This window comes from Ambystoma mexicanum, chromosome 13, assembly GCF_040938575.1.
Source record: "Ambystoma mexicanum isolate Mex_15411 chromosome 13, UKY_AmexF1_1, whole genome shotgun sequence".
NCBI classification, from domain to species: Eukaryota; Metazoa; Chordata; class Amphibia; order Caudata; family Ambystomatidae; genus Ambystoma; species Ambystoma mexicanum.
In genome coordinates this window covers 330,556,472-330,572,681 of record NC_090938.1, presented here as the reverse complement: position 1 = coordinate 330,572,681, position 16,210 = coordinate 330,556,472, and positions in this window count along the sequence as shown.

The window sequence follows — 16,210 nt, the reverse complement described above, 5'->3', positions numbered from 1 at the left end:
ATGCGTTTATGATCTGCTTCTCTCTGCTCCCTGCAATACCCAAATCCAGGTCTCCCGAAACCACTATGTAACATGACTGTGCCCTACGGTCGCTAGAGACCACTTTATTATTGTGTTGTGCCCTAAGGTCGCTAGAGACCACATTGTTATTGCGTTGTGCCCTACGGTCGCTAGAGACCACATTGTTATTGCATTGCGCCTTACGGTCGCTAGAGACCACATTGTTATTGCGTTGCGCCCTACGGTCGCTAGAGACCACCTTATTATTGTGTTGTGCCCTACGGTCGCTAGAGACCACATTGTTATTGCGTTGTGCCTTACGGTCGCTAGAGACCACATTGTTATTGCGTTGCGCCCTACGGTCGCTAGAGACCACCTTATTATTGTGTTGTGCCCTACGGTCGCTAGAGACCACTTTATTATTGTGTTGTGCCCTACGGTCGCTAGAGACCACCTTATTATTGTGTTGTGCCCTATGGTCGCTTGAGACCTCAGTGCTATTCAGGTTGTCCAACCCATATAGTACCCCAGCCTTCACCGCCTTATCTCAACATGCACACCGCACACATAATATTCATCCTCTTAAGTACAATCTACATCATATTTACTAGCAGTATTGGCTATCTCGTGCCTAAAGGGCAACCAAACAGTCATATCATGGATCTCAGGCACTCCACCACACCCAATACTCCCCCCAAAATGCCTGAAACATTACATAGGCAGCGTAGACTCAGAACACGCACTCGGCCTTTAGCACTCCCGTCCAAACCAATGCAGGTAACGATCAGGAACTCACGCCTAGGCTCACGCACGTACGCCAAAACCTGTCGCCCGCCCTACACCACCACCTACAAGCGCCCTAACAAGCCCCAGTCGCCAGCTCTTCCCAGACATCACATGTCCTGCAAGCCTATTCATACTACCAATAAGTCTACTCTAACTACCAACCTCAAGCCACTACAACCCAAAACGCCCCAACACCTTAAATGTGCCCTACTGAATGTTCGCTCCCTCAACGCCCACGCTCTAGAAGTCAATGATACCATTACTAACCAAGACTTAGACATGTTAGCCATAACCGAAACCTGGTTGCATTCCGCCTCTGGCCCCACTATCAGCATAGCTGTACCACCAGGTTACTCTATCTTAAGACAGGACAGAATAGCCAAAACGGGAGGTGGGGTCGCACTCATCTTCAAAGACTCCTTAGCACTTAGACAGACTCCCACTACCGGGGAAGACTCCACGGACATCCTCTCAGCCAAACTCACCCTCACCCCTAAAGATACAGTTAACATACATGTCATATATAGACCTCCAGGCCCTGCCAATAACTTCACAGGCATAGTCAACCATCTCCTGGGTAAAAGCATCAAACAAACTTCCAGAACTCTGCTCCTAGGAGACCTAAACCTTGGATACAATGACAAACTCGACAAAACAGCTACCACTCTCGCTAGAAACCTCACAGATCTAGGCTTCACCCAGATAGTTACTGCCCCGACCAATAATAAAGGCCGTATTCTAGACTGGGTGGCAGATCACAACTGTGGCTCCACCCTCAACTCCAACACTTCCCTCCCATGGTCCGATCACAACTGCCTACAATTCTCCATTCCCATATCAGCATATTCCAAACCACTTAGACCCGCTCCGGCCAAGCTAGCTAGAAGTGCCAAAAAACTTACGGCAGACAATATACGTCCCTTCCTCAAAAGCCCATGCCTAGCACCTCCTTTCTCCACTGACCCCAACATTCTTGCAGATATCTTTAAAGACACTCTCACCCATGCCGTCAACTCCGCAGCTCCTCTTGAAAACAAAAAAGAAAAAAAATCGTTTCACTCCAACTCATGGTTCACTGAGGACCTATTGAATCTACGCCAATATAAGCGCCAAGCCCTCAAAACATGGCAGGCCAACCCTTGTGATGCCACCAAAGCAGACTTTCTCTGCATTTCCAAAAAATACAAAAGTGCCATATTTAAAGCCAAGTCAGAAACATACAATAAACGTATCCTGGAAGCTAACTCCCACTCAAAAGAGCTCTTCACCATCTTTAAAGAGCTTACTGTCCCCCCTATCTGTATAGATGAGATTGTTAAGGATGAAGACTGGTGTAACAGTATCCAAACAGCGATGCTAAATAAAATTGACCTTCTTCAAAACAAAATAGCACAACACCTTAAGGCTCTCCCCCCCAACAGACCCACCCCGCCAAACCACAAAAAGCATTAACACCCCCAATTCAATTTTTCTCCAATCTCCGAAGCAGATACTCTCCACATCCTCAAACAGCTTAAACCATCCCAATGCAAAGGCGATATATGCCCCCCCAACATCATTAAAGAGTGCGCGGCACCCCTCACACCGATCATCACAGCATTCATTAATGCCTCATTCAAGATGGGCCTAGTTCCCGACAGCCTTAAAGAGGCATGGGTGCGACTGCTCTTAAAGAAACCTACCCTTGATCCGACCCAACCGAACAACTACCGGCCCATTACTACGGTCCCATTTCTACTGAAAATCCTAGATAAAGCAGCCCACATGCAGATACAGTCCTACCTTGAAAACTACTCTATCCTAGGAAAAAGGCAGTCTGGTTTTCGCAAAGGTCATGGCACTGAAACCGCTCTACTAGATCTGAAGAACCAAATTACGCTAATTCTAGACAAGGGCAAGCCGGCCCTACTGCTCCTTCTAGACCTCTCGGCGGCTTTTGATTTAGTCGATCATGCCATCCTTACCAACCATCTAACACAGGCGGCACATTTCTACAACCAGGCCACTAAATGGATCACCTCCTTCCTCGAAGGAAGAGTAATGAAAGTATTCTCCAATACAGCTAATGCAGAGCCTACGACCATCAGACATGGAGTCCCCCAGGGCTCATGCACGGCTCCTACCCTCTATAATCTATTTACCAAACCACTCTTTGACAATCTCAACGCACTTGGGATCGCTTACACCAACTACGCGGACGATACCCAAGTACTCCTCCCGCTCACAGGACTATACCATCAGGATGCAGCCACCCTCCAGAACATATACGCCACCATCCAAGCATGGATGGCCACTAACGGCCTATGTCTCAACGGAGATAAGACTGAAATTCTTATCCTGGGGCAAAAACCCACTCTCGCTAAACTCGACCCACTCTACACCAACTTCTGCATTGACAATTGTGTCATCACAGTTCTACCTTCGGTAAAAACACTAGGAGTCCACTTCGACACCTCTCTTACTATGGACAAACAAGTCAACTCCATTGTCTCAGCCTCCGCCCTGAGCACCAAACTCATCAATGCCATCAATCCATTCCTAACCAGAGATAATTGCCTCTCTATCGCCAGAGCCACCATCGGAGCCAAACTAGATTACTGCAATGCGCTACTGGCTGGCACCTCCAACTCCAATCTCAATAAACTCCAAACCACACAGAATAATGCTCTAAGAGCAGCCCTCAATATACCTAAAAGGGACCACATCGCGCTAGCCAGGAAGGCAGCACATTGGCTTCCGGTCAAAGAACGCATCACATTCAAAATACTTACCACCACACACAAATGTATCAACCTCTCCGCACCATTTTACCTGTCCGATACACTAACTAAGTCCCACTCCTCCAGACCAACCAGACAATGCAACTCCAACCAACTTAAGGTCCCACGTATCTGTCGAGCTAGAGCAGGTGGAATTAGTTTTCCCTACATTGCCCCTAAGCTATGGAATTCTCTACCTAGCACACTGAGAGCAGAAACCTCTCTCTTTGCTTTCCGAAAAAAGCTGAAAACCATATTGTTTAATTAACTCTGTCTCCTATTGTTGCCTTACTCTCTCCTCCTCCCCTTCTCCCTTCTCTTCCCCCCTGTAGACATTTTTTTTTCTTCTTTTGTAACTAAGATCTTCATCTCAATGTATGTACAACTAGTCATCTGCACTTCCATTGTTTTTTTTATTCTCGTGCAACTAAGTAATGACTGCATTGTATGTAAAATAAGTAATTTCTTTTCCTGTAACAAGCGCCACGATGCCCACTGGGCTGCCTGTGCGCTATACAAATGTGAATAAATAAATACATAAATAAATATAAAGGTGTGGGGGGTAATTGTGCACACCAGGGCGTGATAAAGGAGAAGAGAGACAGGCGGCATAGCTCTATTGAAAACCCACACTTCTGCACACAACATAGGAGCAGTCATTCCAGCACACCAGAATGTACGACGAAAGAAGAGATATGTGTCATGGACAATCAAAACAGAGGTGGTAGGATAGGTTACTGCCACTAATCAACCCTACTAAAAAACTCATCCTTCTGCATACCCCTCTCAAACTCTAAATAAAACACAGCCATACCTCCACAGCACAACAAACCACACGCACTTCACTTCACTACACCACAACACAACAACGAAACAACACACACATAGCCTCGCCCAACAGAACATGGAGGCTACCAACCGAAAAACACACCTAAGTTCAGCGAATGGTGTAAACCAAACTGAAATTGCCAATAGCATATAACAGCTCTCTTGCTCTTCCCCCCACTCAGTCCTACTTACTTACCCCCCGCCCTTGCTTTACAGTTCCACCAGAGCACTAAAAAACCACACTGGTGGCAACAGTGCATGATATGAAAACATTTAACATAACATAAAATAAATGTAACATGATTGCAGAATCTGTCCTCTTAAATCCTGTTTTGTGATTTTAACACCCTTATTTGTGCTTCCAGATTCTGTTTCACCCTCAATAGCACTCAGTTGACTACTCCTGTCTGTCTTGTAACCAGAGCATTCATTCTGTCACTTGTTCTCTGTAATCAGCAACCACCTTTAGACTCACTTTGCTCTCTGCCATCAAAATATTAAACTTGTCTTCCAAACACTGAACATCACATGACAGTTGTTTGTTTTCTTTACGTAATGAATCAATTTCTGTCATGACCTCATCTCTACCAACTCCAATCTGAGCTAATTCCCCTTTTAACTGGTCAATCTGTTCAGAATGCTCCTGAAACTGTCTTCTCTTAACTATCAACTCATTCTGTAATGTTTCGTAACGCTGTATTCGCTTGAAAATGTGACAATTCATCCATCAATTGATAGAATTGGCTTTGCAACTCTGTCAAATGTAAACCCCGATTGCCACCTCATGCATGTTCTAACTGAGCCACCCTTTCACGTAATGTTGTCAATTCTCTTTGACATCTCTCTGTGGTTTGTTTGTCATGACTCCCAATATCCAACATCCTATGTAGGATGAACCAAAGCTTCTCACCCAATCAGATTATGCTTTCTTTCTGTGATTTCTTATCATTGCAATCAAAAAGCATGAATAGACACAAGTGTAAAACCGTGCCTTCCCCAAACAACTTTCCAGGAACCTCCTTTTCTATCTCTGAAATGAGGTGCTCTCTCCACACATTCATCATATCTGAAGACCAACTCCCTAGAGAAAAGAATTTCGATGCTACGTATTCACACAAGTTTGCTACACTAACCTATGACATGTTGAATACTGTCCATGTAAATTACAAAATCTCAACTTAGAAGTCACTTAAAGCACATCACACTATTGACACATTTTTTATTTTTTTATTTATTTGGCTTTACATGGTTACACATTAAAGAAAACCCTTTCGTCACTTCTTCCTTTTAAAAAAATGCATTGATATCAAATCTAATGTTACTTGTTATCATAGTCTATTTATGAAGACAGAGGCGTTCTTTCCTTGCCAGCTTCCATCCTTTCAAATATTGAAATTAGCAGTTTTATCAAAGCTAAATTAATCGGGATTCTGTTGGCTGCTAAAAGTAGTACCCACCAGTCGTCCGCAGTCCTCGATCCATACTTACTAATTTCTTCGCTCATGAGTTTCGTTCTTAAATCCTTTTTTGCAGGACAGAATAGCACAAGATGTTTCAGTGACTCTTTCGAATCTTCGGCTTGACAGAGTCTGCATGATACAACTCCATTACTCTCCTTCCTTGGCCTCAATATTTTCTCTGGTGGGAAATAAGTTCAATCGAAATCTCAAGAATTGGTCTCTATGGTACCAGTTCGGAAAGAGTTGAAGATATTTTGTAGTGTAGGAATCTTCACGATTCCTGGACAGATTTTCCATATAGTTTGGAAACTTGTCTTTTGTCCTGTGATAATATCCTGTCCTATCTTTACATTTTTGTTTAACCTTATCTGGATTCTCTAACAAGGTTTTTTCTGATTCACCCAGGTCAGTTATAATCGCATTCCATATAGTTTTCCATTCTGAGAGTGTGGTTTCAGCATTGACAAATACAATATTGCCACATTTGACTGCTGCACTAGCTAAAATGTTCCCGTCCAATGCACCAAATATGTAGGAAGAAATAGCCAGATTTTTACTTTCTGCTACTCTTATTATACCTCGGGACCTTAGCTATGCATCATCATGCTTCATACACTACCCTTTTGGTAATCGCTCATCTCTTTCTGGACACAATAAAGACAATCACATGCTTTCACAGTTAGATACTTTATATGCAGTCTCATCAGCAAGAGATGCTCAACTCTATTATGTCACTTATTGAGCATGAATAAAAAACACAGGAAAGCATCCACTATAAGGCGCATGTATTAAAAAAACATTTCATATTAGCATGAAATTTAAAATGTACATGTATTCTTTTTAGCCTCAGGGTTACCAAAATAATACAAAAGCATTACGGTTCCAGTACACTGATATTATCCCTCTCTCACTTACCATTTGAGTGCTCTGCTAATTATGACACCCATCTGCGTGAAATGACAATCCCCCACTCAAGATTTTGAAATCAAGCTACTCCATTAATCTTTTGGTACCATAAAGATTAAGGAAGTTTTGCCTTTTGTGTCCAGTCTGACACCCTGCCAGTTACCCTGCAGAATGTTCCTGCTTGTTTGCCTATCTAGTTACTCTCACCCTTCAAATGAGTTCACTGTCCCTCAGAAAGCCGTATGTCTTTTGGCCCTCAGTCTCCCTTCCTGCAGCTAGATACAGCTCAGTCCATCTCTGCGAGAACACTGCCCCAGAGTCGAACCACAGACTTCAAAGGATTCCCTTTGCACTCCCCACCCCCAGCTACAGCCGGCGGCCCCGCAGATGATTCTCACCAAAATTCCAGCATTGCAGGACGGCCCTCTTTCTCCAGCAAGTCTGCCCCTCCCCCTTCTTCTATTTCAAACCCTTCATCCAACAGCTCCTCCTCTATATGATTCTGTAAATTTCTTCAGCATATCCCCTTCTAGTTCATGGTGTCATCTGTCACCACCCCCGGTTCAGCTTGAGTAACTTTCGAGCCCCTGGCTTTGGCGACCTTTCTATAGTATTCTGCTTAGCACAACATCCTGCAGCGCAGAGTGAAATGTTGCATTTCACCTCATCCTTCCATACCTTTCCTGCTTTGCACGAGCAAAGAGTGTTCTATTTTCAAGGCCCATCGTGCTGTTACATTGTTCTGCACATCATGAATCTTACCTTCACATTCAACTTTTAACTCTGCTTTATTTTCTGAATCTGCCATTGTTCATGAACCTGGCGTCACACCACTTGTTCATGGCCAAAGCAAATCTAACCCACCCTATTTACCCTCCTATTCTAAGTATTAATTTCAAATGTTCAACAGTATTCCATATGTACACAACCTATTCAGCCAAAAGACTATAAATAATCTAAATACATATGGCAGGAAGAAACTCCAACCTCTTTTAGGTCTGTTCAATTTACAAAAAAACACATGTTTCGACTATATGTTACAAATGAGTAAGATAGTCTTCTTTAAGGTCATTTTACCATACATAAATATTCAACCAAAATGATGCAAATGACGTATAACATACAATATGTAGAATTATACGTAAAACATGTTTTTCACCAATACTGTTTTAATGGAAAAGTTATTTTTTTAATTATATCCAGAACATTAATCAGCAAATACTATTGTAAAGTACAATAAACCGAGAAAGCCATATCTTCAACTTTTTTCAGACTGTGGGAGCAAGATTTTTCTTTTTATAATAATGAACTAAAGCTGAGTTATGTGTGGGAAACTGCTTTTAGGATACACTGTACTGAGAATATAATATTGCCTACCATAATTCCTTTACTGATGTACCTGATATGGGTGTTATATGTAAGCTAGATGACTACTTAGGGCTTGATTCATGGAAGTGTTTTATAATGGCGCAATCCCATATAAAACCGTTGCATGAATCAGGCCCTTGATGTATGGTCCCCAATACATGGAAGCTTATTATGAGGAGTCAACCATTCATCTTATTACTTTATGAAAGGCCACCTGTTCATAAAACATATATATAATGCTAATCCTTATTCCAAGAATAAATCCAATTATTAGGCATTTAGATTTTAAAATAAACTCATTTAAATCATCAGTCTATATGGGGTATTTAAATGTAGGTTTCCTTATGTTAGAAAAGATTTTACCTGAAAAAACGAATGAATCCGAAAGCCATTTGTTTGTGTTTCATATGCTGCAATTTTTATTTAGCAAATTTCTCAGTTTCCGGTTTCCATTGGTTTTCTAATTACTTCAAATATGACCGACTCTGTCATGTACATGGGATGGATCAGTGTTAGGCAGAATTCTCATTCTATGGCTAATTTCCCTTACCTAGTGAGTCCCCCAGCAGCTTTGCTGGTTTTTTGGAGTTGATTTATTCCACTTGGTAAGAGTGTGAGCTTTTCCCCCACTCTTACCTGTGTTTTGCCATGTGTATTTCATCTGTTTTTGTGATTGTGGGCTCTGGAGTACACCACTTCAGTAGCCCCACTCTTTTGTGTGTTACACAGCACCTTCAGTGCAGTGACACAGGGTTGTCTTTTAGACTTCCCACTGACTCCATTTCTGGGGCTGACTACTGTCCCCCAGAAAAGGGTAAAGTTGTCAATAAAGTTGTCAATTAAGTACAAAGTGTGGTTTTTACTTCGTGAGCATTTCTATGCGCGGGTACGCGTTAGTATCGCAACACTGGTCTGTCAAATCCTAATGTACTTACCTTGAATTTACTGGCACAAGTGGAATTGGTTGTGTGTATTGTATTTTGCGTGTGGTTTCGAATTTTTAGAAGTGAAGTGTTTTATAACAGATGGTTTAAAAATAAATGTACTTATATTTTTTTACCTGAAACCTTGAGTCAGTGTTTGCTTGAGTCACAGTAATTGTGGTCCTTTGTGTAATCTCTACTACTGCTCATTTACTCTTGAGATAAGTCTGGCTGCTCCGCTACTGCTACCACTTTAACAGTGTAGTACAGGCTTGTACCAAAAGTGAACTTGTATTACCACTTTTAGTCTTAATTGTGTGTAGTGGTCCCTAAGGGCACTGCACAGGATTCTGCCTAACAAGCAGTGCAAGGTCGCCTACATTGAACAATTAAACGAAGGTCCTCAGTGCAAGCTATGCTGGCATAGAACAGGAACAGCATTGGCCTTACCAGCCCAAACTAGTTCACAAATACAATTGTCAGCATTATCCCCAGCAATGGAAGCTCCCCTCACATAATAAAGATAATGATTAACCACAGCAGTGTATGTACCATTCACTAAGCGCTGAACTATGTTTATGAGGGTTGATGTAAATTGATTTCAATCCAGATTTCAACCAACAGAATCTGGAAAATCGTGAAGCCATTTTAAATTTTTGGTGTTGAATATAATATTGACTTGTGCCACTGATCAACGACTTAGCCCTTCATTTTACCTCATTGGGCTACTCCAGACACCCACAACATTCCCAGTTATTTATTTTATTTTCTCGTGATTTGGAGTGTTCAGTTGTTAGCAGGAGAAAGGAGTGAACATTAGGGTCAATCTCTTACTCCAGTTCTCATAATGGTGAATCAGATATCAAATCCACCCCTCCACCCCCCAAGAGTCCTCATAATCATTACATAGAAGGTGTCAGATACCTGCTGCCTTCAGAAAGAAATTCAATGGCATGTTCTTTACAATTGGTTGGCATGAGCTAAATGAGAAGCATTTGTGAATATGCAGACCACATTGTTTTACAGAACTTTGAGCCATTAGCCGTGTCTCGTTACAGTGAGCCGTCCATGGTCCATTACAAACATGTCCATAATATAAACGGTGTGGTTGTGACTCCTCTATTTCAAACAAATGTGTTTTAGTGGAGCCAGGCCTCTGACTTGGTTGCTGTCACCCAACAGTTTGTAGAAGAGTCAAATTGTGACTTCATATCCCATGCACTCATGAAAACCTATTCCACTTCAGATAGTTAATAAGGGTTGAACGTCTTTTGGTGCTGTAAAGGCTAACGTTGGCCTTTACAATACTGACATTGTAATATTATGTTTGCCTTTTCTTATGCTTGCTTTGTGAAATCCCACTCCTCCCAATTTTCTCTTTTGTTCAATCTCCCCTACTTTCAATTGACTTTACCAGTTGTTTTTGATTGCAAGAATGGCACTTTAAGAACGTTACTTTGACACCAATGCAATGAAATGCCAACACCTTTACATAGATGTAAAGTCATTTCTTGTTAAGAAGATCATGTCTGTGTACAGAGATAGGAGTAGGAGGGTCAGTCTGGGCAACAGGAGCATGCCTCACTATGGTGGGTCCTCACTTTACATAGTCTGCAATTATTGTCACGTAAACAGGGGGAATGTTTTTGTAAGGACTGCACTTGCTGATGTATCTACAATATTTCTCTGAATCGTGATTATACTCCTTATTTAGGTACTTTCAAGAAATCCACATTGATTTCCTTGGATGTGTAAACTTTAGCTGTAACTTGGGTCATAACATATAGTTTTATGTCTTTACTGCTCTTGTTTTGTAGGATGAAGATGCTGCTGAAACGGAGGAGGAGCTGACAACCCTCAGGTGTGGATTTTTCCACAGAATACGAAATCTCTTCAGAAGAAGTCCGAAAAGATGCAGGTAAAGATGGACAAAGACAATGGTTAAAACTGTGCCACCTGCCCTGTAGATGTCGTGATGAGGTTCCCCTAAATAATGAACCACTGATTGATTAGAGTCACAATGGAGCATTCCAAAGTAAAAATGGTTCAACTTGCAGAACGGAAATGCAGACGGATATGCAAGCTGTATAACAGTTTCCCAACTCGTCCAGATACCAGCACAAACACTGGACACCACAGGCGACAGAGCAGAGATATGACATCAAGCCTCCAGACCAGCGTCCATAGCAGGTACACATCGTGCAAGAAGCATTCATGGGCTAACCATGCAAATAATCAAACTGTCCCCACAGTTCCTCGTAATCATCAAATCTACTGCCCTGCTCATATTACTTTTTTTGTCCTTTCACAAAATGGCTGCATTTGAGATGCAGTCCAGCGCATGATTTACTGGACGATAAATGGTTTATGCTACATGTCCTTCTTTTCATAACTCCACAACTGCCTGCCTGCATTCCTTCATCAATAACAATAGGCATCTTCTTCCCAAGCACCTATGGGCTTCCGCTCATGCCTCTGGCAAAGCGGAAAGACGCTACTGGATACCTCTTGCCCTAAAACACACTGCCAGCAATGACATCAATCGCCAAGGTACATTAGAAATACCCAGAGTGAAATGAACAATTAAAGGATTCCATACGAGACTCACCATCTGCAACCTTCTCGCTTCTGTGCCTGAACTGGGAAGTTTCTCTTCCTCATTTCTGTCACTATCATTGCCTAAAGGAGGGCTTGCTTTAGACATATGAAAGTCTTGGGGTTATATACAGTGCATATGTTTACCATACATAAAAACGAGGCGAAAATGGAGAGAACTATTAAATATGGCAAACACAATATTTCGATTTTTAGTCCATTTAAAAACCAATCCAACCTTAGTCTCGAATAGCAGCACGTCCAATGTAAGAGACACGATTAACCTATGGGCAGGGCACGTATACGGGCATATATCACGACAGTGCTGCAGCTGTAAAAACTTGCTTAGTTCAAAGGGCTGAAAGGGCTCCTGCACGGGCAAATCAATGACATGTGCAGGTCCATTAAACAGGGGCTCCAAGGACGGACATGGACCTCAGCCAACCTTCAGAAAGGGAGAAGCGCAAGGCAGATCATCCAGGGACTGTAGAAAGAGACAAATAGCGCTGGGTATCATGTATTCCTCTCTCCGTTCCCTAACAGCCAGTGGGTGCTTAATTTACAGGGCTCCTGCCTTGACCTTGACAATGCAGTGAGAGGCACAAGTAAAATAAAACAAGAGGCTGGGCAAGCTCTACTCTGCCCTGTCGCCCATTAACAAGACAAAGCAGTTCATCCAGGAAATACCCAAAGAGGAACAGCGTGTGGGCACTTGCGGGTGTGCACTCTCTACATCACGGCTTATATTAAGGGCTTCCAAGAAGTAACAGGTTCAAGTCAAAGAGGGTCTCCTATCCGGAAATGGGTCGCCAGTCTCCTCTTAATGCAGAGCAAGGCAGCTCAATCAGAGATGATTGGCGGGCGAATGCGACGACAAAGGAGGACATGGCGGGTACTGCCTCTTAGTGGGGGCGCCTGGCCAGCCTACCCCCACCCGGAGCACAGTGGGGAACGAATGGCGGCCCAGGCTGTAAGTGGAGAGGGGATGACGCCCACTTCACCCAGCGTCGCCGGAAGCTGGAGGGGGAGGGCGTGGGACCGAGAGAGAGTTGGGCCTATATAAGCCTCAACCCCCTTTTGTTACTTACAGGGTCGCATTTGACCCCGGCTTCGGGACTTCAAAAAAGGGACTGGGAAATCTAAAGAATAGTAAGACAATGCTCTGTGGAACCTTTGCTACATGGCTCGTTTGGGGGAGGTCGGAGGCGCCACAGGACAGCTTATGACGGGTAAAAGTACCTCTAATGCTTGCTATGCTCCTGTACTTGTCATGTCATCATTTAAGTGGTGCAGGTAATTAGAGTTCTTTGGCTAATGAGGCACATAATTTTCGAAGGCTTGTCGGCAGAGTCAGAGGAAGACCACCCCAGCAGGCCAAATCAGTCATTGGCGGGGGCACTGCGCCACTGGGAAGGTGCTGTGGGTGGGTAGAAACGAAGGGGGTTGAGGTTACAAACATACAAAAGGGCAGGAGGGAAATATAATAAACATTTTTTTAAAAGTGGCACTAGTAACCAGGCACAGGGGCTGGGCAGGCAGGGCCGGGTAGGGGGGACTCGACATCACTACTATGACAAGCAGGGCCCACGAGTGCACATTAAATGAGAGGAGGAGGTATACATATGAGGAGGAATTGCAGCTGTTCACACAAATATTACTTTTTCACAGGCATCGAACCGAACGTCACCAAGCGAACCGGGCTGCCGACATCCAAAATCGATCTCCATTGAAAAGGTCACCATGTCGCCGCAGGAAAAGGCAGGAAGTCCAGGGCTGGAAGTCGTAGAGCTCGTGTTAGTGGAGGAAGGGCTAGCGGGATAGGAAGTCGCGGAAACGTCGATGACAGGGCGTTTCATGGACACCCGATCATGGGAAGAATATGCAGCATTAGCGGTGGTCATTGGGTGGCAAGCAGCTATGACCAGAATGGGGGCCCCATCCTTAGGAACTGGCAGCAAAACCCCGTTGGGGTGTCAAGAGGTGGACAGAGGTACTAATGACTCAAAGGAATTGACATGGCGGGCACTCGTCACCGTTGGCGAACTGCAGCTGTCAGGAGGGGTGCAGGAACAGCACACGGCACGCAAAAGAAAGGCAAAAACGGGTGGGGGCTCATAACAGAAGAGGACAAAAAAGGACTTGGAGGAGGAGTTGGCAGTCTTGAACGCACGTATGAGGGTGCCGGCCCCGGTGGCTACAGTAAGGACAGCACTTCAAACAATCCTGACTCCTCCGCTGACCCAAACTCTCAAATCACCAGCTAACAAAGACACAACATTGAACAGAGAGGCTGGGGCGACCACAACCAGTATGATCATGAATAAGGAGGGTGAGTTGGAGTTAATTCAAAGGATTGCAAAAGCTGTGCTTGTATTACAGTAAGGGAAAGCTATGCAGGGGCTGCAGGTGGCTAGCAAAGAGGGTTTAGCCACAGGAGGGGTACACAAGGTATAGTGGGATAAAGAGCTTGGGGCGAGCTAAAAGGAATGGTCTGCAGCCCGGCGTTTGAAAACCCAGTGGGGGGGCAGGGCAAGGCTGACAAGGAATCAGGCAGATTAAAGAAGATCAGCAAACTCCCTGCTGTGACCAGGGACGATTATTCAACCTAGTTTATCCCAGAGTGGGTGAAGAATCAAACATGGATGAGAAAATTCATAGATATCTTTTTGCTACTCGAGCATGAAACGAAAGGCCAGGACACGATGCAGAAAAAGGGGGTAGAGGCCAGAGTATATCCAGAGCAAAAACAAGGTGGGAGAGAAGGCAAGGGGGAGGGGAACAATTGGAGTGGTGGGAGCACCCCACAGCAATCAGGGGGTCAAACGGTGGACCAACTACAAATGCAACAAGCACCAGGCCAACGCAGGGGACACTTCGAGGGGGCAGAGGGGGAGTCGGGAACTATCCCAATGGCAGAGCCCAGTTCACATGTAGGTTTTACAATAAGGGCAAATGCAGTTGGGGACAAAACTGTAGATTTTGTTGCAGTTGCACCACATGCAGGGCATTTGGCCACCCAGCAAGGAGATGCAGGGGGCGGGGAATGGGGAGCGAGCAGAGGAAATAGAGGAACTATTTACTTCAAGCAGAAGAAAGTACTGTGTGGTTGCATCAATGTAAAAAGGGCTGGGTTATACTGTGTTGTTAACAAAATAAATTATTTATTTTCTTCAAGGTGACAGTATGTCTGGGGCTACTAGAGGAGACCGGCCAAGGGGGCCCATGCCGGTCATGTCGCACGTGCCAAGGCATAATGGTAATGACGGTACACCGGGTTGCTGGGGGGGCGATGGATGGGGGGGTCAAAGGAACTCCGCAAAAAGGGCCTGTCACTGATTAGGGTGGACAAATTGCTTCTGTGGCTGTCACAGTACCCCCTGTTACATGAGAGGGACCTCCTGGCGGGGGGTTTCACAATGGGGTTTTGCTTTCCGTATAAAGGCCCTCGGGGAGCAAGGTCAGCGGAAAACTTGAAATCGGCCCGAGGTGGTGAAGGCAAAAATTAATAAGGAGGTGGCATTAGGCAGGCTGGTGTGTACTTACCAGACAGCACTTTTGAAGGACTGTATAATATCACCACTAGGGATAGTCCTCAAGAAGGAGAAAGGAACATTCTGCCTCATCCACAACCTGTTGCATCCCAAAGGGGAGTCGATGAGCAATTGGTTGGAAGAGGCGGACTGCTCTGTGTCATATGCATCATTTGATCAAGCGGTCAGCCTCGCCAAAAAAGCAGGAAAAGGGGCATTATTGGCAAAAGTCGACATCGAGGCAGCTTTCAGGCTGCTTCCCGTGCACCCGGAGAGCTATTACTTACTAGGTTTTCAATTCGGGGGGCAGTTGGGGTGCAGCATATCATGTGCATACTCTGAGGTGTTCAGCTCAATTTTTGGAGTGGTTTTGAATGAGATGGAGAGTATGGGGGGCAAAAACACATTACTTAGACAATGTCTTATTTGTGGGAAAATGAGAGACTGACGTGTGCAGCACACTGCTTCACAAGTTTACAAAATTGGCAGAAGAACTAGGGGTGCCCTTAGTGGGGGAAAAAACGCAAGGCCCATGCACAAGATTGACATATCTAGGCAATGAAATCGACACAATATTGGGGATATGCCGCCTGCCAAAGGAGAAGATCGTAGAATGCATGGCAGACATCAATGCAGCATTGGCAGGCGGCAGAAGAACTGTGAAAACCAATCACTAGTGGGCAAGTTCAACTTTGCGGCTACGGTCCTCCCGGCAGGAAGGGTATTTGCGAGGTGCTTGGCGGCGACAACTTGGGGGACCTCGAAAGGGTGGCACAAGGTACGATTGAGTACATGTTTGAAGGAGGATCTGAGGGTGTGGCTCGAATTCTTGAGAGACTTTAATAGGGTTTGCTTGTGGCAGACCCCCTGGGTAGCATGCTCCCTACTTCAAGTGTTCACCGACGCAGCAAGCCGGGTGGGGTTTCGGGTAATTTTAGGGAGGGAATGGTGCAGAGGAGACTGGCCAAACATATGGATCATGAAAGGGCTGAGCAAAAACATCAATGTCTTGGAGCTGTTTCCCGTAGTATTACCTTTGCATGTATGGCCCAGCG